The sequence below is a fragment of the Oryza brachyantha genome, chromosome 10 (assembly GCF_000231095.2).
Source record: "Oryza brachyantha chromosome 10, ObraRS2, whole genome shotgun sequence".
NCBI lineage: Eukaryota > Viridiplantae > Streptophyta > Magnoliopsida > Poales > Poaceae > Oryza > Oryza brachyantha.
In genome coordinates, this window is record NC_023172.2 from 6,211,583 (window position 1) to 6,235,468 (window position 23,886).

Genomic DNA, 23,886 nt, shown 5'->3' on the forward strand with positions numbered 1-23,886 from the left:
CTGGACCTGCTACCTAAAGATGTGGCATTCATTTGTATGATGTCACACAGAGTTATGCCTGAGGCTTGATAGTCCTAAGAAAGGTGAAGGTGGGGGGATATAAATGAAAATGGGTAATGTTTGATGACCAGCGTACTTGTATAGTATAGTAGTAGGGCTTTGCTTCTGAACGCCCTTACGAATGGTCTAACAAGGGCATAACGGGAATTAAAAAGACTAATAAAAAACTTCAACGTTTCGTTGGTAAATCCACTCGATAGAAATAATAGATAATCTTTTGATAGTCTCACTTCTATCAATGCAATGAAAAAAATATCATTTGTATCATTTGCAGTACCATTTCTTTCTTCCACTCTTCAGCCGATGGGATAACGTGTCCCACGGGTAACTGTATTTGTTTTTCTTGGAGTAGCAAGTCAAATATCTTGTCGGCCTTGTTAATGTCAAAGTCAGATTTTTCCTCCCTTCACCCAGGGGCACGTGATCAGCTTTTTGTTCTAGGTCTACTCAGCCAAGCCGATTTCTGCTTTGTCTTGATCTGAGTCCGATGAAGCCTCGGTTACATAGGGGATCTTCCTCTGAAACTTCTCCTTTCTAGCCTCATGGTATTGCACATCATGAGCCGATACATTTTGTACCAGATGAGACAGGCTTTCAAATTCCTGAGACAAGAAATTTTCTTGTATTGGCCCAAGCAACCCTTGAAAAGCCAACTTGGCCAGTTGCGCGGTCACCAAGATTCAGGTTGTAGCATCTACTTCTGATGTCTCTAAACCTCTATATGTATTTGTGGACCGATTCATTCGTTCTTTGTCGAATTGTGGTGAGATTGGTCAAGCTCATCTCATGTACTCTAGCAAAGAAGTATTTGTGGAACTGTTTCTCTAAATTGGCCCACCTCCTAAGTGAATTTGGTGGTAGAGATGAAATCCAAGTGAAAGTCGATCCATATAGTGACAGTGGAAAGAATCGGAACTTGAGCGCGTCTTCAGCCGATGCCTCCCTGTATTGAGCTAGGAATCGACACACATGTTCTATAGTTGACACCCCATCTTAACCAGAGAACTTTGAGAAATCCAGCACCCGATAACGATGGAGCAGTGGCACTCTTTCAAACCATTGTGGATATGGGCGTCGGTACATGATCGTTTGTTCCTTTGGTCGTAGCCCGAACTGATCCCTGATGACCTCAGCTATCCGATCAGTCTAGTCTTTATCCCCGAATTGCCCCCCATGCATTTGAGGTGGCCGGTTGTGGTGTATCGGGTGTATCGTCTCCCCCTAGGCTGCGACCATCCCTGAGGTGCTTGATAAGGATTGAGTTCCTGATACTAGGGCGGCTGCCGATACTAGTGAGGTGTGGCCTCTCTGTAATGTGGGATAGGCGGTTGCTCTGGAGGTACCTCGTAGCTACCAGCTAGGATCCTGGGTATCGGCTCCTCATCTCTGACTATCCTTCATGGTTCTTCATTTATCATTGGCTGATAGTTCGTACGAGCAAATCCCTCAGGTAGGTAGACTGGCTCCCTAGGCAGCTCTTGGTTTGCTGTGCCATCAACCACCTTTCTGATCAACCCTTGTAGAGTGTTGAATAGTATGCCTAATTGATTGATCAAGGCATGGCGGTTAGTCGAGTCAACCATCTCCTGCAATGTAGGTTGGTTATCAGGAGGTGGGTTACTCAACTGTCCATCCAAGGATGACCTTGGCAGCTGAGATTTTTGGATCGTGCCATTCCTTGTCATGCTGAAGGACTCCATGCATAACTTATGATAGTTGTCCAGGTGTTGTTGTACCAGAGCCTTCTGTTCTTCAGTTAAGTTGTCCAATGCAACAGGCAGAATGTTGTTAGAGTTTACTTCATTGGCCGACATCTTCAAACTTGAGGTTGTTGATGTGGTTGTTGGGTTTTCTCAGCATGTGTCTCATTGGACGTGCCAAAAATGTGTTGACGTCAAAAGTTGACTAGTGACATATCACACACGAAAGCTTAGAAGACTTTCTTAGACCGGTTCAGTGCAAGACCTAAATTTTTAGAAAAACCAGGCATGCCAGTCAGTTTGCTCCTGTAACTGACAAGATATGAAAAAACAAGGATAAGCTGTTAAACCCAAAGGCTCTATCGGTCAGATAGCTGATATCGCTTCAGGACCCTAGCCAATGGACTATGGCAATCGACTTTGCAGGAATTTCATGATATATAATATAAAATACCTTATCGACTGAATTATGAGTATGATATCGACTAAATAATCCAACCAACTAGTATTTCTTGAAAGATCAAACTTAACCGAGACAGTTTTAAGATTAATCAGCCGATCAGACCAATTTAGTAATTATTGCATGTGCCATTAGCAGCCGATAGGGTTCGGTGTAACTTAAACATAGCGAAACTAGGTTACTAGACTAATTATCAACGTATAACAACATTAAATAATTGCATGCATGATCACGCTAAACTTACAAGATCGAACTAAACCAAGGCAGTTCAGGTTTTAAAAAGTTAAGATAAAACTACCACATACAAATAATTAACTACTAAACTAGCGTAATCTATCGACCTATTTGTTAAATTCAATACATCAAGCAAACTTCTGGAACAAGATCGGACCAAACAGAGACAATATGTGGCTTAGAGCAATATAATTGCAGCAAATATGACGATCCATGAATTTAGCGACTAAACCGATAGATTACTTGAAATAAGGCTGGCTAAAACTCAAGTGAAAGGACCAAACAAATATTCAATTTAATCTATAAACGTGAATTCAACAAACAAGATTGATTGGACTAAACCGAGACAAAACTGTGCATGCAAAACTCATGTCAATGGATTCAACAAAGCATCCACATAAACTTGATCGAGAACCTACTACTCCAAACTAATAAATGGATCGAAATAACAACAAGTCTCAGTTAAACCGTCGAACAAACTAGATAAAAGATCAAAATAAATCGAGACAGTTCTATCTAACCGATCTGACGGGTTGACAATCACGAATTCACATTGCAAAGCTGACAAATCTCACGCCGAGAGCTCGCTCCTGTCGAAAGTGGTGGCGATACGCCAAAAGTTGTATTCATCATATGATTGTTGATATTTTTACAAGCTACGAGATGTTGTATTTATACCCCTAAAACTAACTAGAATTTGATACGAACTCATATCTATTACCTAACTTATTACACACCGATTTTATTTAAAGAAATTGTCTAAAACAAACTCTAATATTTACAAACATTGCTTCTCGCAGACTATGCATGTTTCCTTAATCTATCTACATCATCTCCAGGCCCAATTGGACTCATCTCCCAATCCGAGTCGACTTCCATAAGGCCCAATTGGACTCATCTCCCAATCCGAGTCGACTTCATCAGGCCCAATTGGACTCATCTCCCAATCCGAGTCGACTTCATCAGGCCCAATTGGACTCATCTCCCAATCTGAGTTGACTTCCATCGGCCTCATCTAACTCGCTTTCCAATTGCTTAGTCCGATTGCCTATCTTACTAATTCGGTTATTTCGCCTGCTTTTCTCTCCAACGGCTATTTCTAAATTCTGGCATTAACACCCTCCACTAATTCTAGTTTCCATAGGATTTTGTTTATTTTCTTTAGGACTCTAATTCTTATTCCTTTAGTACTCTATCTATTCCCTTTTAATAGGGGATGGACTCCTAGTTCAATCTCTAGCTTTTCCCTACAAATAGAACCCCAGGCCTGGGTTTTTTTCCTTGTATTTTTTAGTCATGCGCCAGCCCTGCCTCCCGCGGCCTAGCTCCAACCACATGCGCCTGCTACCGCCGCCCGGCCACACGCCACCCTTGCCGTCCCCGCTCTTGCTCTCAGCCGTCAGTCGTTGGTCAGGCCACCGCCTTCATGCCTCTGCACCCTACCATGCGCTAGCCAGCCACCACCGGCACGCCCCTCCGCCGCTTGTGACCAATGCCCAATCCTCCGCACCCCTGCCGAGCCAAGTAGCAGCCGTCCGATCTACCCAACCGAATCGTAGGTTCACAACAACCTTTCTTTGCGAATCAATCTAAATTCCTAGATCGTCTAATTGTTTAGGTTTCTTTTCCAAACTAGCTAGTGCAAGATTGAACTAGCGTAGTTCAATTTCGTACGCGTAGATTGATTTTATGGTAAGGTCATTTAGTTTTCCGGTCTAGCAAGTTGTTAAATTATAGTTTAATGGGTCATTAATCCTATCGTGGTTTAGTCGTTTATTCGCTGTTCGCGTTTCAACACTGATTCATCGTGCGAATCTCTGATTCGTGCATGTTTTGGTCCTATCGTGCGAATACGTGTTCTGTCCAATGTTTTCCCGAGTCGTCCAAGTTGTTGTTAAAATGTCATTAACCCGTTTTTCTACAGGTTAATCAAGAAAACAACATAACTTCTAAAAATCATAACTTTTTAATCCGAAGTCCATTTAAGCCCATTCAAATTGCAGTGGATCTATAATTTTGTCAAGAATGCGTTAAAAATAGTTTTTGTTTCAGTAGTTTTAGGATGCAAATTACATCAAAACATCCCATACATATAATCTCCATACCACCTTGCCTGAGAAAAACGCCAAAAGAACAATTCGAAGATTGGCCTAATGGTAAGTAACCCAAGTACAATAGCACGTTGAGCCTAAGTGGTAAACGCCAAAAGAGCAATCCATGGCTGATTTTCTAAAGTCTTGTCTTCATGCTTTCATCATGACGTTAGAGGGACTGATTCATAAGATTCAATTCCCCAAGCCGATGGTTAAAACATTTCAAGATACAGTGGATCAAAGATTTTGTCAAGAATCCGTTGAAAATAGTTTTTCTTATTGTTTTAGTGGCCCTTTGTGCTGTTTTGAGTGTCTTAAATTGTTTATTTTAGATTTCAGCAAAACCCAGGGTTCGGTCTACTACGAAGTGGTAGCCCAAGCCATTCTAAAGTCGCAAGGCAAGTCATTTTCTTAGCAATTCGTTGCCAAATTTTCACATTGATATTTTTAAAGTTTTCCTGATTACATGCTTACGGGTTAAACTATGCTACGCTTTAGAGCCAATTGTTGAAACTAGGGTTTTTATTTTATTTAAGATGTTTTGCTTAGCAATTCTTAGTGTCAACTTCATTTAATTTAGGTTGGGACGCTATAATCATTCTTATTTATTAAGTGAGGACTTTTGTCTCACAAATGTTAGTACTTGTATTTAGGGATTTTCACTAAACAACTAAAACATAACTAATGGTGGACCATGAGTGCAACGATTTTGGAAGTGGTGCTCATGGTAATTAAGGACCGATTCATACAAAACCCTCATGTACAAATCCATACTTACCGTAATCCAACATGGGCAACGATTGAACTTGACATATAGTTCATTCCTCTCCTAAGCACCCAAGCAAGGGTGAAAGTAAATGAGTTGGGCCAGTCCACAGATAGATTGATCGGCTGCGGAATCTGCCGTGCCACAATGGGTAGTCTTGCCAACCCGGTTTAGGGTGTGGGAGATACAAGCTCAATGTGGTTATGAGTGGGCTATGTCAAGGGTCTTGTCATAGTCGTTTCGCGAGATGACGTGGTGGCATACTATTGATGTCAAAAGTTGATCTAATGATGTATCACACAAGTGGATCTAGAAGTCTTTCTCAGATTGCTTCAGTGCAGGACTTACTTCTTAGAATCTTCAATAAAAACAGGCGTGCCAGTCAGTTTGGCCCTACAACTAACTGCTAGATAGCCGATATTGTTTTAGGACCCTAGCCGATAGACGGTATTGATCGGCTCTGCAAGAATTTCATGACAAATAAATATAATGTACTCTATTGGCTAAATATGGATATGCTAATCAATCAATTAATTGATCACCAATTAACCCTAGAAGAATGAACTTAACCGAGATAGTTCCAGAATCATACATGCAATCAGCAACCAATCAAGATTTCCATGAATTTAAACATAGTAACTGAATTATGAACTTAATAACCAGCACAAAACAATATTATGCGAGTTCATGCATATTCAGTTTAAACCTAGAATAGCATACATGAGCATAGTCATGCACAGTTGATTGTATCTTTTACCACGTACAATAAAAGTAGTGTCTATTTACAGCTCCCATGAAGCCGTTGAAAGCTATAACATTGGTAATTAATTAACTCAGTGCAGTCATGCATAAATGGCAATTCGTCCATCGTGGACACACTAGCACATCGTCCATGCGTTGCAATAGATTTTTTTTAAAAAAATACAATTAGCATGCTATTAAAGTAGAGTTAATAAAACTAGTTTTAGTTATTTTTTCATTTTAAAAATAAGAGTTGGTGGTGAGGTAGATGGCAGATGCACCACCCCTACTACTATTTATAGGAGTATAGATTTGAAGATACGACTACCCGCTATTACTTTTACAAAGAGCTATAGACATTATTTAGACAAACATTACTGCACTTCTATGATACGGTCTAAAGAAAATTATCCTTTTATAACAGGCATGATAAGGCAATCTGCCAGTATGTTATCCCACAACCATACAGCCCCGCGTGTGAACAGTTGTAAAATCAAATACTTATAAAAAGATCCCATAATGCAACAGTAGTATGATGCATAAATGATTTACAACTTGTTTGAAGTTAACATACTTGTGACTAGATAAACTCGACAAGTTCTTGTAGCCTAGCAGCTTGTTGGTTATGAATAACAGTACGAACATTTTCATCCGCTGGCAAACTCTCCAGAATAATTTGAAGATAGCTTTCCAGAGCAGAATAAAATCATGAAAATAAGTACACACAAAACATGTGTGCATATTCAATTTTTAGTTTTTTACTAGCTAGGATTTTCTAGAAGACCTTTGTCCTGTATGAACCGTCTAAGCGAGCAGATGCAGCAGAGGAAACTATTTCCTTGTTGGTTCCTTTAATATGAAGATACGGATTTATCTCACCTTGTAAATTGGTCAGCCTCTATAAGAATCTTCAACCAAGTAAACAAAAGTTTTAGAAGTTAGTGGTCACAAAACCAATGGCAACATGAAAAACAGGAAATCTGCTGGCATCATAATTTTAACCATATTACAAGGATGAAATGAGAAATTGGGGGAAAATGTGGGCATTTAAAGCAGCTTCAAACCAGAAAAATAAGCGGATCTGTTCATATTCTGTGCAACTGGGAACAACAATGTCCTCATCTGACAAGCATTCTTCCAATCCCAATAAGTATGAGAACACTCAAGAAAAAAGTGGTCACAACTATTCCAATACAAATAAATATTATTCCATCCACCCTAAGATATGTAATATATATATTCGTATACAAGTGAATCACCATTCATAAATCAAATTTTACGGTTGTACCGGAACTTTCATTGAACAAATGTTTTCTCAACAATTCAATAGATATAAATAATATGTGTTTTCTGCACAGCTATAAATACAAGTAAATGTTGGGACACAATTGTACAACAATACCATTTTAATTTACAAATAGTTCAAACTACAGCAATTTGTATTATGGATGGTGAGTCAATAATAGTAACTTAAACTTCCTTCATTTGACTGTTTCACAATATAAATCTGGATCAATCAATCATTCACATAGACAAAGAAAGCACTCTGAAATTTTGGTGAAGGAATATTTGACAGGTACCATTTCTAAAATTTTCAAATACATCAAACTAAGTGATTTTTACATGATTTTTTCATATTACATTTTTAAGGGAAATCTCAGTCAGCTCTTGCTGACAATGTTTTCGGCATATAAGCCAAAACATGAGACCATAGACAAAGAATCACTTCAAAGATACATTATTTAAACTACAACAACAGCACAAGGATTGTGTCCTATTTAGGCAGCGTTCGTTTGGGGTGAGAGGGAGGGTTAGTTATTCGGCGCAGAAAACGTAGTAATAGATTAGTACATGATTAATTTGTTATGAATTATTAACAAATATATAAAATAGATTAATATGATTTTTAAAACAACTTTCCTATAAAATTTTTTTGCAACAAATATATCGTTTAACAGTTTGGAAAATGTGCGCGCGGAAAACAAGGGGGCTAAGATAACTTAGCCGCGGCCTTAGAGTCCTGGGGGCCACATTTACTATTTCTGGGACATATTTAATGTTTCTGGGACATGTTTATAGCCAAGATGCATTTAACACTTCATGGAGATGTATTTACTATTTGGGCTTAATGGGCAAACGTTTACAATAGCAGGGTGGGAACTTCAGCAGGTTAAATCATTTCAGAATCATTTTTGTCAATTATAGCCCACACCCGCCTTTCAAGGAAATGCACCTATAACCGCACATCCCATGGTTTATCTACAATAACTTGCCCAACAAATGCAATAGGACTCATAAAGAACCATTGCACAGTGACCTTATGACATGCATATGCTATGCTCGTAATTTATTTTACAAAAAGAATGAAAACAAATTATAGATTTGAAGGAAGTAATAACCTTTCCATCTTGGTAAATCATTGCAGAAGCTTCAATATAAGCCACAGCTCGGTAACTATTAGAAAATGAAGATATATGAGGAAATTTGAAGAAATGCCCTAGAGCTGCAAATAACCAATCACATTGATCAAAGTTATCTTTCGGAGCATCAACAGAAAAGTCATTAATGACTAATCTACAATCATACCTAAGTTTGATGTTTCTTCGGGTGTCGCCCAAACATTAGTCGAAACACAAGCTATGTTATGTAAAGTTGCTAGGCATTTATATGTAACTGGTTACTAGTTCCTACTTATCCAACTATGTATCCTCTTTGCAATCACTTAAGTATCATGATAGAGTAGCCCACAAGAAGACATGAAAAAATATTTGAACTCAGTGAGAAGTTAACAGGAGGGATAAGGTCCAATGTTAGGGGAGGTGAAGCATCATCAACCATAAAATTACTTCTGTAAAGTTATGCCATCATGATCAGACACTAATGCAACTATTTTTAGGAGAAAATGCAATGCTTTCTGCTCTGGTATGTGGTGTTCTTGCCTTCTTGGTGCTTATTCATTAGAATTATAGTTGGGATACATGAATCTCCATTAGGTTGTTCTTATGAACAGAGAACCATGAGTTGAAAATAATATTGATGATAGTTTGCTAATCCAATGCTTCAGAAGTCAATTAATGAGTTCCACTCTCAAATTCAGATTGATGGTGCCAGGAGAAACTTTTGGTGGATGGGAGTCCATGCTAACTAGTATTTATCAGGCGATGTGCTTCCGCATGATTTAGTATGATTTTAGCAAGAATCAATCATGATAAACCATCAGGCATAATCCATTCCTAAATCCAGACTGAGTGAAGTCAGTATGTTGGAAGGACCTATCAACAGGATGCTAGTTCATTTTGAACTAGCCAATGTCAAACAAAAAAAATGGGAGGGACTAGCATAGATAAAACATACAACCTCATTACAACCCATGTATAATGTCAGCTAAATTAATAAGTAGTGTCATAAAGCATATCACTTACCCAAGCTTAAGTAGTCCTGCAACAGTGCTGGCACTAATATCAAAATCAACCTTTGGCTGGATAATAAAATTTCCTTCCCTTATAGGCTACCATTAAATGAACAATGGAAAAAAGTAGTTTATCATTGACTGTATCATGAAAACACAAAGATAAATGGGATGCAAAAGGTAAACAAACCACTCGTATTAGAAGTGCAAATCTTCCTTCACATATTCTGACCCTAATACACTTGCCTTCTGTCAGCTGTCCACTCAACGGTATGCCAGGAAGTCTAAGATATACATCTGTGAAATTCTGGACAGAGCTGCAGACTTTAGTAGCATCGACTACTTTCAGTATGTCTTGGTAAGAAACCTATCCATGAAACAAAAATAAATAAATCATCAACAACATAAGAATAAGATGAGAAATAAAAGCTCCATCTTATCTGTTGTTTTTTTACTTTTTAGTACGAACAGGGAGGGAGCTTTCAGGAGAGAGCACAGGGTCAAAGTCATTTTGAATCTTAAGCTGCAATGCACATGGAGAAGAAACATGCATGAGTCCAAACAAGTTGCTAACTACATAAAACATATAAATCAAATAGGCCAATTCATGTTTCTTTTACCAACATGAGCATCAATAAGATGTGGTTCTGTGTATTGCTGAAATAGAGGAAATACAGTAGTCATAATTTCACTCTGAGAAATAGAAAAGCCGGCACGATTCTTGTCTCCCTGTATTCTTGCAGTAAGATGTGAATGTACTCCACCATCCTAATATGACAAGATACAATACATTTCAAGGGAGATAGTTATGATTTAGGAAAAAAAAATCCAACCGGACTAATAGTTTTTTCAAGATTTGAGTAATAAAATCTTAGAACTGCAATCCATAAATCCAGTGATTTCCTTATAGAAGGATGCAAAGTGTAGACACCTTCGAAGATTACCTGGTAGTACAAAAGAGCACGATAAGAAACGATCACTTATTATTACCACTGAAACTTTTCAGTTGCATGGGTTCAAAATACCGAATAAAGGCCAATATCAAAGAAAATTTTGTATGTTTCTTCATCAAATCAAATTCAATTGACTATTTTTCTGTGCAGCACATAGAGTTAAATATCTGCTTACCAAGTGCCAGCTATCGACCACAGCGTGGTAATTTCTGTTCTTAAAATACCCTGTTTTTACAACTACATCATAAGGGATACCTGGGTCCACTACAGAATACATAGAAGAATGAAATCATAAAATAGCTAATTAACTACAATACGTAGTTTTTACAATTTTACGCTATCTTCAACTTGTCAATAGAGTTGCTTACTACGAAATAAAAGATGTCCCACTCTTTCTTGATTTGAAGAAGTTATTTGAGTCGTAAACATTTACCATTAGATAACCATTATGAGAACCAGAGTAGCAATGAAAGTACTATGTATATCTTTCACCTACTCCCTCTGTTACAACTATAAACATTTATAGGTTGTTTAGTAAATACTAATATTGGCAAAGATTTCTTTTATATTGGAGGATCAACTACAAGATGCTGATACGTACATAGCACAATGTGTTGAAGGAACTACTTTAACATGCCGGTAGATAACACCCTACAGACAGCCCAAACCCATGGACAACAAAAGCCAAGTCCAAAGCTCAAAGGAAAAATCTAAATAAGAACATATAATTTTATTGATAGGGTAGCAAACAAAAGTGAGTTATGAAAATAGAGGGCAGTGGCTCTATTTATAGGCTACTAAGCCATGTACAACTCATATACAACTAGATGACAACTATAATGTTATTTAAAACAACCCATTCTCACCTGAATAATTTCTAGTATAGCAAAATAATTTCTTGTGGTATAAATGACATTATAATTCTTCAGACTTAGAAACATTAGTCAAAGTGTAGCTTACAGAGTTACAGGTAAAACTCAAATTGGCTTCTCTTATTAGTAATAGAATCAAATTTCTTTTCTATCCATAGGTACCAAAGCGTTTTGTTTATTACCCTATCAATTGAAGTAGATATTCTTATTTAGAGGATATGATTGGATCTTTCCTTTGAGCTTTGACCTAAGTTCTAGTTGTTCATGGATTTGTGTAGACCTTAGGTAGTTATCTATCAGCACATTGAAGTGCTTCCTATAACATATTGTGCTATCCACATATCAGTACCTTGGAGCTTTTCCTACAATATATGGTGTGTAGATAGCACATATGTTGAAGTAACCATTCCAGCGTGCTGATAGATAATGCCCTAAGGCAGCCGAAATCTCTAAGCTCAAAAGAATGATCTAATCCAAGATCTAAATAAGAACATCTAGTACTATTGATTGGGCAACAAACAAAATTAAGTTACAAAACTAGAAGGCATGGCCTCAATTTATAGGCTACTACGCCATGTACAACACATATACAACTAATATGACAATTATTAACCAACTAAATGAAAACCTTTTTGACAACTATAATATCAAACTTCATTATTAGTTCAATAATACCTAAGTTATAATTTCTAGTATAGCAAATAACCTCCAGTGATACAAATGATGTGTGAGATTATATAATAATCTATTAGACTAAGTAACCTTAGTCAAGTGTAGCTTAGAACTAAGTAACCTCAATGGTCAAATTTCGAATTGTAGTGTTCGAGAGGAAGCACTTTATGAAGATAACTTGAGGTCGAGTTTCAATCAAGTATGAGAGGATGATAAGGAACATCCCATTGATAATTCCTAAACATTTATGAATTAAAAGTCAAACTAGACATTGACAACTATGCTAGAAGAGAAGTCTGATTTTAATACTAATAAGAAGTCAAATTGAGCTACACTTACTGAGGTTAGTTTAGAAAATTATTATATCATTCCATATGTACTTTGTATCAGTAGAAGTTACTTTGTTACACTAGAAATTATTATTTAGTTACTTCGGTATTATTGAGCTATGAATGAATTGTAATATTATGATTGCCAAAAAGGTTTTCATCTAGTCAGCTAACAGTTGTCATATTAGCTGTACATGGCTTAGTTGAGTTTCTTTATGAAGATAACTTGAGGTCAAGTTTCAATCAAATAGGTGAGAATGATGAGGGACATCACATGGATAATTTTAATTTCTGAACATCCAAGAATTACAACTCAAACTAGGCTTTGAAAGCTAGGGCTAAAAGAGAGAAATCTGATTTTACTACTAGTAAGAAGTCAAATTAACTTTTACCTCTAAGCTACAATTTGACTAAGGTTACCTAGTCTATAAGAATTATTATATCATTCTATATGTTATTTGTATCACTAGAAGTTAGTTTGCTATACTAGAAATTATAACTTAGGTATTATAGAGCTAATAATGAATTTTGTAGCTCAAAAAGGTTTTAATCTAGTTAGATAATAGTTGTCATATTAGTTGTATATCAGTTATGCGTGGCTTAGTAGGCTATAATAGAGGCAATTTCCTCTAGTGCTACAACTCACTTTTGTTTACTACCCAATTCTTGCATCATCCACTTCCACTTGCACTACTTGGGAGCCATTAGATTTATCAAACATCACATCCCTTGTGACTTCAACAATTCCGGTAGATTTGTTGAAGACCCAGTAGGCACGTGCGTTTTCTTCATATCCTAGAAAGTATCATTCATCTACTTTGGATGCAAATTTTGCTAAGTATAAAGCATTTGCAACCAAAGATTCAAAAGTAGGATATGTTTGGTCTTTTACCGATGAGAAACTCATATGCAATTTTCTTCAAGAGCTTGTGGAGGTAGAGGCGATTGCGGTCGGTTCGTCTAGGTGTCTGTTTGCGTGGGCATCGGTTCGTTTGTAAAAAAATCAAAAAAATCTATCATGATTGGGTTCCTCATCTTCGGATTCATATGCGTGGCCTGCGCCTTTAGGAGTTTCTTACTGGCGGCCTTGTCCACCCCGTCCTACTCCTACACAGCCAGTGCTTCCACCACAACCTGTTCTTTCGGCGACAGCTACTGATGCAGAGGAGTTTGAGAGATTGCTTGCAGCCTATGATGCTAGTGTGGTGCAGTTGCAGTCTAATTTTGATGATCACATGTCTTCTTTTGAGTCATAGTATGTTGCATACTGGACTTGGATTTATGAGGATGCTAGAGTTGCTTCTATTCTTGTTTGAGTATGCATATAAGTTATGGGCTTTTCTTCGTGAGCGTTATGAGCCTTCTAAACAGTCCACCTTTCTTGCTACTATACGGATAGAGCAGCTTGTTTGACAGGGTGATCGCACCGTTGATGATTTCTATGGTCAGATTTCTCCTATTTGACGTCAGCTTGACACTCTTGGTCCTCCGTTGTCTCCAAGCACTTGTCAGTCATGCCTGAGTCAGAAGAAGGCCTTGGAGCTTTGTTGCACTTATGATTTCTTGACTCGGCTTCGTGATGAGTTTGAGCCTCTTCGTGCTCAGCTTCTTGCTCGTCATCCTTGTGTTTCTCTGATGGATGCTCTTGCTGAAGTTCGTAATGAGGAGACTCGCCTTTGTGATGCCGGACTACTATCGACTCCTTCGGTGTTGGCTACTCGTTTTCATCATCTACAGCTACTACAGTGCCTCCTACTCCGTCTTTGCCTAGGAGTCGTCCTAGTGTTCTTAAGTGCAATCATTGTAAGGAGGCCCATGTGGAAGCCTTTTGTTTTCGGAAGAAGGAACATGCATGTTCTCGTCGATCTTCACAGGGTGTTACTAGTTCTAGTACAGGAGGTTTTCAGAGGTCTACTTTTTTCCATATGACTCCATATCAGACTTGTCTCTCTTCCATGGTTTCTCCATCTCGTTCCTGTTTTATCCATACAGCCGATGGATCTCTTACTGTTGTAGGACAGGGCACTCTCTTGTCAGATTCTTTTTCTGTTCCTGATGTTTCTTGTGTGCCTAATATCTGACCATGCAGGTTATGTCGGGGAGGGCTAATCCGCGAGCAGTCGTGAGCCCCCCGCACGATCGGTCTAGTAGTATCAATAGATAGTATACGTATACATACGTATGTGTATATATATACTTATTTACTTTACTCATGTAAACTTTTTACACATAAACTTTATACACATAAAATTTACACATATAAACAATACTTATACAAACTTTTAGACATGTAAACTTTTATGTGTCATACATACAAAAACACTATACAAAAATATATATAGATAAAAATTATACATACTCAAAACTTTATAGATGAAAACTTAATATATAAAATCTTTACATATGCAAACTTTATAACTATAAAGAGAAAAAAATTGAAAAAAAAAATGACATAGTGCTATGCGAGTGCGTGTATATGTACATATAAATATATACATACACACATATTTAGGTATATAACTTTATGCATAAACTTTAGACATACAAACTTTATATATTCAAACTTATATATATAACCTTTGTATATAAAAATATACATAAATACAAATATTATATATACACAAAATATTATAAATTTAAAATAGAACAATCTTTACACATATAAATTTATACATGAAAACTTCATACACATAAAATAAAAAATATCATAAAATATTAGTTTTACAATTAATACAACTAAATCGGTATAAAAATTAGAAAAATATTTGGTCATATACAGAGAAAACGCTTGCGCTGATACTTAGCTATATTGGGCCCACGTGTTCGTGCGCGGAGACGGTGCACATGCGCGCGCGAATTACTTTCTGGCTTATGTCAGCCAGTCAACTTGCTGATCGTCACACGTGTCAGTTGGTTGGTACTTGCCCTCGGCGTCGTGACTCACAATGTCTCTGGGAGCTTGATTGGCTTCATCTTCCTTCCGCTGCATCCGCCTGTCTTGTTGGCTCTATGTTTGCTGCTTCGTCAACCATGATTCGTCCTTCGCTCCGTGGCATCATCGTCTGGGTCATATTTGTGGTTCTCGCTTGTCTACCATGATTCGTCGTGGTCTTTTAGGGTTTGTTTCAGGTCATGAGTCTTTACATTAGTGTCAGGGATGTCGATTAGGCAAGCAGATACAACTTCCCTATCATTCTAGTTGGTCTATGTCTAAGTGTCCTTTTGATCTTGTTCATTTGTTCATTCAGATGTATGGAGTCCAGCTCCCTTTGTTTCTACAGGAGGTCATCGATATTATATAATTTTTATACATGACTTTTCTCGCCACACATGGATTTACTTTATGAAACATTGCAGTGAGGTTTTATCCATTTATAAGACTTTTACCGCAATGATTCGCACTCATTTTGACACATCTATTCGTATCTTTCGCACTGACTCCGCTGGAGAGTATCTTTCAGGAGCTCTACGGCAGACTCTCTGAGCATGGCACTCATGCTTAGTTTTCTTGTCCTAGTGCTCATGCTCATGCTCATAATGGCGTTGTTGAGCACAAGCATCGTCATCTCCTTGAGACTGCTCGTGCTCTTTAGCTCGCTTCTTGTGTCCCTCCTCATTTTTGGGCTGAGGCTGTCTCTACTGCCAACTACTTGGTTAATATCCAACCTTCGTCAGCTCTTCGTGGAAGGATACCTTACGAGCATCTATGTAGTAAATTGCCCGATTATTCCAGCCTTCGTCTTTTTGGCTGTGTGCTATGTGCTTCTTGCACCTCGTGAGCACATTAAGTTGACGGCTCAGTCTATTGAGTGTGTTTTTCTTGGATATAGTACCGAGCATAAAGGATATCGTTGTTGGGGTCATGTTCGTCCGATGAGGATTTCTCGGGATGTTGTTTTTGACGAATCTCGTCCTTATTATCAGTGTCCTTTCCTTCATATACCACTTCTACCTATTTAGTTGACCCACTCTCCTTGTTTTTACCTGATGCCTCTATTGTCAGTAGACGGGCGGTACCTCCTTCGTCGTCATCTTCTGATGTGGTGCCTTCTTCCTAGGCGCCAGCACCTTCTCAAGTGGTGCCCTCCTTTTCGGTGCCTTCTCCTCCTACGTCTTCTACCGGTCCTTCTTTGGTACCTGCCTATTTTGAGAAGCCACCAATATGCCTATTTTACAGCCGACGTGTTCAGCGCTGTACTTCTGTTGCGCCTTCCTCTCCGAGTGAGCCTTCCTCTTCTGATGAGCATGCCTCTCCGGATGAACCATCTTCTTCGCGTGATGCATCTTCCTCTGAGGATTCTTCACTGGAGTATTTTCTCCGCGTCCTGATTTTTATTCTCCTTCTGCTTATTCTACCACGACTCTTTCAGAACCTACCTCTTACCATGATGCTATTATTCACCAGGAGTGGCAGCTTGCTATGGCTGAAGAGATTGCTGCTCTTGAGTGCACTGGCATGTGGGATCTTGTTCCTCTTCCTGCACATGTTCACCCTATCACTTGTAAATGGGTCTATAAGGTTAAGACTCGTTCTGATGGTTCTCTTGAACGCTACAAGGCCCGTCTGGATGCTCGTGGTTTTCAGCAAGAGCATGGTCGTGACTACGATGAGACTTTTGCGCCTGTTGCTCATATGACTAGCATTCGCACTCTTCTTGCTGTGGCATCTATCCATCAGTGGTCCATCTCTCAACTTGATGTCAAGAATGCCTTCCTTAATGCTAAGTTGCATGAGGAGGTCCATATGTGTCCTCCACCTGGTTATTCTACTCCTGAGGGGATGGTTTGTCGTCTTTGTCGCTCCCTTTATGGTCTCAAACAAGCCCCCCGTGCATGGTTTCAGCCTTTTGCCACTGTGATCACTGTTGCTGGTTTTTCCGCCAGTAATCATGAGCCCGCGCTTTTTGTTCACACTTCCTCTGCTCGGGGTCGGACTCTACTTCTTTATGTTGATGATATGATCATTACAGGAGATGATTATGAGTATATAGCCTTTGTGAAGGTGCGTCTCAGTGAGCAGTTTCTCATGTTTGATCTTGGTTCTCTTCGTTACTTTCTTAAGATTGAGATTCTCTACACCGGAAGGTTTCTATCTGTCCCAAGAAAAGTACATCCACGATCTTCTTGATCGTGCTGCTCTCACTGATCATCGAACAGTTGAGATTCCCATAGAACTAAATTTTCACCTTTGTGCCACTAATGGTGAGCCTCTCTCTGATCCCACTCGCTATCGTCATATTGTGGGTAGTCTGGTTTATCTTGGTGTCACTCATCCTGGCATCTCACACTCTGTGCATATCCCAAGTCAATTTGTTTTAGCTCCTACACAGCTTCATTATTCTCACTTCGTGTTCTGCATTATCTTCGTAGGACTATAGCTCGTCGTTTATTCTTTCCACACTCTAGCTCTTTACAGCTTCAGGCATATAGTGATGCTCCTTGGGCCAGCGATTCCTCCGATCGTCGGTCTCTTTCTGCCTTTTATGTTTTCTTGGTGGCTCTCTTATTTCTTGGAAAAGCAAGAAGCAAACGACAGTTTCTCATTCGAGTGCAGAGGCTAAGTTGTGTGCTATAGCTCTTGTGACAGCAGAGGTTACATGGTTACGGTGGTGTTCACGCTGAAAATGACAATCAATAGTCAGACACGTAGGCCCGGGAATCAATCTTAGACCACTCCAGTACAAGACCGAATTCTTAGAAATGCTGGGCGCACCAATCTGTTTGATCCTGTAACGGACAAGATATAACATAGAAAACAGTTAATTCCCGAAATCGCTATCAGCCGGACAGCCGATACCGTCCTAGGACCGTAGCCGATGAACTAAACGATCGGCTTTACAGGAAATTCATGGTAGCAGGCATAAATGTGCTCAATCGGCTGAATCGAAAGCAGGATAAATACCAATCGGACCAACCAACCAATTAATCTTAAAAGATGCTAGTCCATGTCGGACATGATTCCTAATAGATAAAAAGAAATAACAAACTTTATCTCTTAACACGACACGGTTTCTAATAGATAAAAGAAAACAAACAAGTCCCGATTGGACTCTAATCTCTTAGAGATGAAATCCTAACTAACTCTAACTACTAGATAAAATTACGCCGCCAAGCCTTGTTCTTCAACGATTCCCTGTTGAATTCGAACTCTTCTGGATAAAATTTCTATCGGCGATTGCACCTTTCCCTATCCGAATCCAATAAGGAAATCTACAAATTTTGGTGTTAACAGGTGGTTGCTTGAGGATTTTGGTGTTTCTGTCAAGAACACTGAGTTTGGAGAGATAGAATCTGTCTAGCGACAGTCTGTGCCTTTGTAAATAAATCAGCCAACTGAATCTCCGACGGCACATATTGAGGAGCAACAATTCCATCTTTACTTGTGCTCGTGTATAAAAAGCATCAACAGCAACATGCTTACTGAGCTCATGCTACACCGGATAACCAAGTAACCTCTGCTGTCACAAGAGAGGAGTTGTCATAGAAATAGACACCAAAATCCTCAAGCAACCACCATAACCAAGTAACCTCTGCTGTCACAAGAGTCATAGAACGCAACTCAGACTCTGTACTCGAACGAGAAACTGTTGTCTGCTTCTTAGTTTTCCAAGAAATGAGAGAACCACCAAGAAACACACAAAAAGCAGAAAGAGATCAACGATGAGAGGAATCACTAGCCTAGGTAGCATCACAATTGGCCTAGATAGCATCACTAGCCTAGGTAGCATCAACGACGAGATATAGTCCCACGAAGATTGCGTAGAACGCGAAGCAGATGAGTATTGTGAGGAGCAGAAACAAATAGACTCGGGATATGTACAGCGTGCGAGATATCAGGACGAGTGACACCAAGATAAACAACTCCCCACAATATGACGACAGCGAGTAGGATTAGAAAGAGCACCATCAGTGAGGCTTAGATGTACATTGAGCTCCGCAAGAGTGATTATGAAGATCACTAAGAGATGCATGATCAAGAAGGGATCGAATGTATTTCTCTTGATAGAGATAGAACCCTTCGAATGTAGAGTAAATTTCAATCCCAAGAAAGTAACGAAGACGACCAGGATCAGTCATCAGAAACTGCTCACTAAGACAACCAAGATCAGTTGAGTCTGCTTGCCTAGCCGACACCCGTGACATTGATCTAAAGACTTATGACCAGAAACAGACCCTAAAAAGACCATGACGAATCATAGTGGATAAGCGAGAGCCACAAATATGACCCAAGCGATGATACCACTGAGCAAAAGATGAGGTTGACACAACAGAAGGAAGATGAAGCCAGTCGAGCTCCTAGAGACGCTGAGAATCACACGATAACAAAAGTCAGGATCAAGAATCACACAATAGTCATGATCAGTGAGTTGACCAGCAAACATAAGTTGCATGGTTAGATCAGGAACATAAGAAACATCACAAACAGAAAAAAAAGGGCAGATGAAAGAACACCCTACCCGATAACGGGAAGAGGAGACCCATCAGCTGTATGAAAGGAAGATCGAGATGGGGGAACCAAGGAAGAAAGACAGGTATGATGGGGAGTCATATGGAAAGAAGCACCAGAATCAAGGATCCAAGGACAACTACCTGGTTCAGGAGAGGAACCAGCAATAGAAGACTGGGAAGTAGCAGCAGAACCTGGTAGTACAGAAGGCTGAGTCACCGAACCAACAGGTCCTGGTGAAGAAGAGGCGACGAGGCGACCGAGAAGCCTGAGAATCTCCTGTGCATCAGATCCACTAGAACTGCTCCGAGAACCTTTAGTACTGTAACCATCAGAAGCCTGTGAAGAACGGCGAGCACGAGTTTTCTGGTCCTTCCTCTTTTTAAAACAATAGGATTCCACATGGCTGGCTTTGTCGCAATACTTGCAATGAAGACAACTCCCCCCTCCAGTGTCAGAAGAAGGCTTCCTAGATGTAGGGACCACTGGTAGAGGAGTAGAACGAGAAGACGAAGAACGAGCAGCAAAGATAAGTCTCCTCATTACGAACCTCAGCAAGAGCATCCAACAAAGAGACACATGGGTGACGAGCAAGTAACTGAGCACGAAGAGGCTCAATCTCGACACAAAGATGAGTCAAGAAGTCGTATGTACGACGTAGCTCAGGAGCAGCGTCCTTTTGGCTCTTACAGGACTCACCAGTAGCAGGCGATAACTAGGCACCAAGAGTGTCAAGTTGACGCCAAATAGAAAAAATCTGAGCATAGAAATCATGCACTGTACTATCTCCTTGAAGAACCAACTGCTCCTAGCGAATAACAGCAAGATAAGTCGACTGTCCAAAGGGCTCATAGCGCTCACGAAGAAAAGTCCACATTGGATGTGTATACTCAAGCTCAACAATATCAGCGGAAATCAGATCCTCCATACTAGCAACAAGAATGGCAGCAACACGAGCATCCTCATCAATCCATGTCCTGTAGGCTGCATAGGACGAGTCATAAGTGACCAAGCGATCATATTCGGCATGCAAATGCTCAACACGCTCATCATATTCCTTGAGCAAACGAGTGAACTCTGTCTTCTGGTCAGCAGTAGCATTCGCCGGAAGAACAGGCTCCTGTGGAAGTAGAGGCTGCGAAGGAGCAGTAGGACGAGGTGGACAAGGAAGATCACCAGTCAAAAACTCCCAAAGACGCACTCCACGCATATGAATCCGAAGACAAGGAACCCAATCGCGAAAGTTAGTGCCATTGAAAAGCACTGGACAATGAAGAAGAGCAACGCCACTAGAATCTTGCGAAGGAGCCATGGCGCTGATTTGAGCGTAGTTTTTTTTGGAAACTAAAAAATCGGTTTAAGAAACCGAAAACAGCCTAGCCTCATATCCAATCCGGCCCGGATCAGATCGGGGGAGAGGGGGGCGGCGACCCCAGTAGTGGCGACGGACAGCCGTGAGAGGGGACGACGGGGGCGCACCTCGGCCCCAGCGACCCTAGCGGCGAGCAGAGGCAGCAACGGCGGCTCGACCCCCAGCGGCGGGTAGAGGCGGCGACGACGGCAGGCAGCGGCAACGACGACGGCTCGGCGAGGGGGTGGCACACCTCGTGACCCCAGCGGCAGCGGCCAGCCCGGCCCACCGGTGACGAAGGCGAGCGAGCGCATGGAGGAGGCGGTGGCTTCTAGGCTCTAGTGGCGGTGACCGTGCAAAGGAGGCGACGACGCTCAGCTCCGGCGGTGGTGGCGCAAAGTAGGCAGAGCGTGGCTCCGACGCACAGCCCTTGACCAAGAAGAGCGCAGCGGCTCAGGCAATGGTGGCGTGGCGTGCAAGTGCAACACGCAAAAGAAAACTCAGGTTTTGCTCTAATACCATGTTATGAATAGCACACTTGTATTTATATGAGGGCACTAGGCCCAAATATATACATGTACAAGATGAGTACATAAGGAAACTATACAAATAGGAACAAGAGCAGGAATAGGGAACAAGAGTAGGAATAGGACTACGAGTACGAATAGGAATACATCTACACTTGACAATTAGTAGTGCTCTATCCTATTTCTTCTCTAACCCTTTAAGCAACAAAAAGAAAACGCTCATTCCTAGCAGTACAGAACTGCATTGGGATACTTCACCTGTATATATTTTACAAATCAAATACCAATTGCTTCTATTTCCATAGTTCCCTACTAATCATGGTTGTTGGTAGCTAGCAGAATACAAAATAAAATTTTGTAGAACTTGATGCACATAGGTTGAGACAGCTACATCTCATTTCTATGCACAGATGTAATGGGCCTGGAGGTGGTACAGCTACAACTCATTCTTTTTCCTAACCATGCATCAGAAAACCATCCAAACCCATCAACACACAAACCAGCTAGCGGATAGCTATATCTCAGTACTTCAATTTTGAACCACAACATTTTAATTCCATACTAAAAACTTGACAGAAGCAATTAAAGGACATATCAAAAATATTACAAACTGGTTTCACCTTACCTGTAGGTAGCTGCAGCAAGCTTTAGTGACTTGATTTCAGTACAAGTTGTACACTGCAAGTTGTAAGCTGCGGTTATTTCTTCGATTGTAATATTTTTACCATTCCTGGGAGAACATATCATGTGAAGATACTCTATGCAAAACAGCCAGAGAGTGATTACATGGATGGCGCGCTGCTCACAGTATTACAGATCCAACTGACTGAACCTGAAGGTGATATCCTCTTGTTCTTAACAGGCCAGGAAGAGATTGATCATGCCTGTCATTGTCTCTATGGGAGGATGAAGGCTCTTGGTAAGGATTAACCAGAATTGTTGATATATGCAGTGTACAGTGCACAGCCAACTGAAATGCAGTCAAGGATCTTTGAACCTACTCCAGGGAAGAGGGAAGTGGTTGTGGCCACTAACATAGCAGAAGCATCTATTACAATAGATGGGATATATTATGTAGTTGACCCAGGATTTGCAAAACTCAATGTGTATAACCCAAAACAAGGGCTGGATTCACTGATCATCACAACTGTACAACCTTGGTGCCTTAGATGAGGAGCGTCTCCTTACTACAGTAGGGAGAAGGATGGCTGAGTTTCCACAAGAACACCACTTTCAAATATGCTCCTTGCTAGTGTGGACCTCAGATGCAGTGATGAAATACTGACCATCATTGCGATGATTCAAACTGGGAACATATTCTATCGGCCAAAGGAAAAACAAGCTCAAGCAGATCGGAAAAAGGGCAACCTTTTCCAGCCAGAAGGGGATCATCTCATGCTACTCACTGTGTATGAAGCATTAAAAGCAAAGCAATTTTTAGGTCCATGGTGCTATGAGAATTTTGTTCAGTTAACATCCCTAAGGAGAGCACAGGATGTGAGGAAACAACTCCTTGAGATCATGGACAAGTACAAACTTGACGTTGTCTCTGCTGGGAACAACGATCTGACCAAGGTGAGGAAAGCCATCACTGCTGGTTTCTTCTTCCAGGCTGCCAGGAAGGATCCCCAGGGAGGATACAGGACCATTGCTGATCATCAGCAGGTTTATATCCACCCAGCCAGTGCGCTCTTCCAGCAGCAGCCAGAGTGGGTTATCTATCATGAAATCGTCATGACCACGAAAGAGTACATGAGGGAGTTGACAGCCATTGACCCAAGATGGCTTGTTGAACTGGCACCAACCATCTATAGATTTGTAGACCCAACGAGCATCAGTAAGTGGAAGCGCCAAGAAAGGATTGAGACTCTGTATGATAGATACCACAAGCCAAACTCATGGCGCCTCAGCAAGCGCCGCGGGTAATTGACTGTATATATAGCTTTTACTTCCCTGGTTTTAGTGCTTCTCTTTATGCAATGTAAGCCTTGTACTAGTGCAACTGTAAATACACACACTGCTGGTATTTGCCATTACATATTATGATATTATAGTTTAACTCTCTCCGGTCAAAAATATTTATCATTTTGGACAATATTTATCATTCTGACAAGTATTTTTATATTAAAATAAATTTGTAAAACCTAATGTTTATGATATTATGATAGTACTTTTCGAGAAGAATCTATTTATACCATTTGTTTTGTATTTAAACTAAACATTTAAGAAATGATTGCTTGTCAGAATTGTAGAAGTTTAATCAAATCTTATC

The 23,886-nt window shown here is 40.1% G+C and overlaps 1 long non-coding RNA gene and 1 pseudogene across 1 annotated transcript; one reads left to right on the top strand and one right to left on the bottom strand.

The window, feature by feature from the left end:
• Positions 1-6,529: 6,529 nt before the first annotated feature.
• LOC107305175 lies at positions 6,530-11,595 on the bottom strand. Its single transcript, XR_005812577.1, has 4 exons — positions 10,084-11,595; positions 9,919-9,986; positions 8,454-9,830; positions 6,530-6,962 (listed from the first exon to the last, which is right to left on the bottom strand). It is a non-coding gene; the product is annotated as an uncharacterized LOC107305175 (long non-coding RNA).
• An 11,163-nt stretch (positions 11,596-22,758) lies between these two features.
• Positions 22,759-23,668, top strand: LOC102721395 (annotated as a pseudogene).
• Positions 23,669-23,886: the final 218 nt, after the last annotated feature.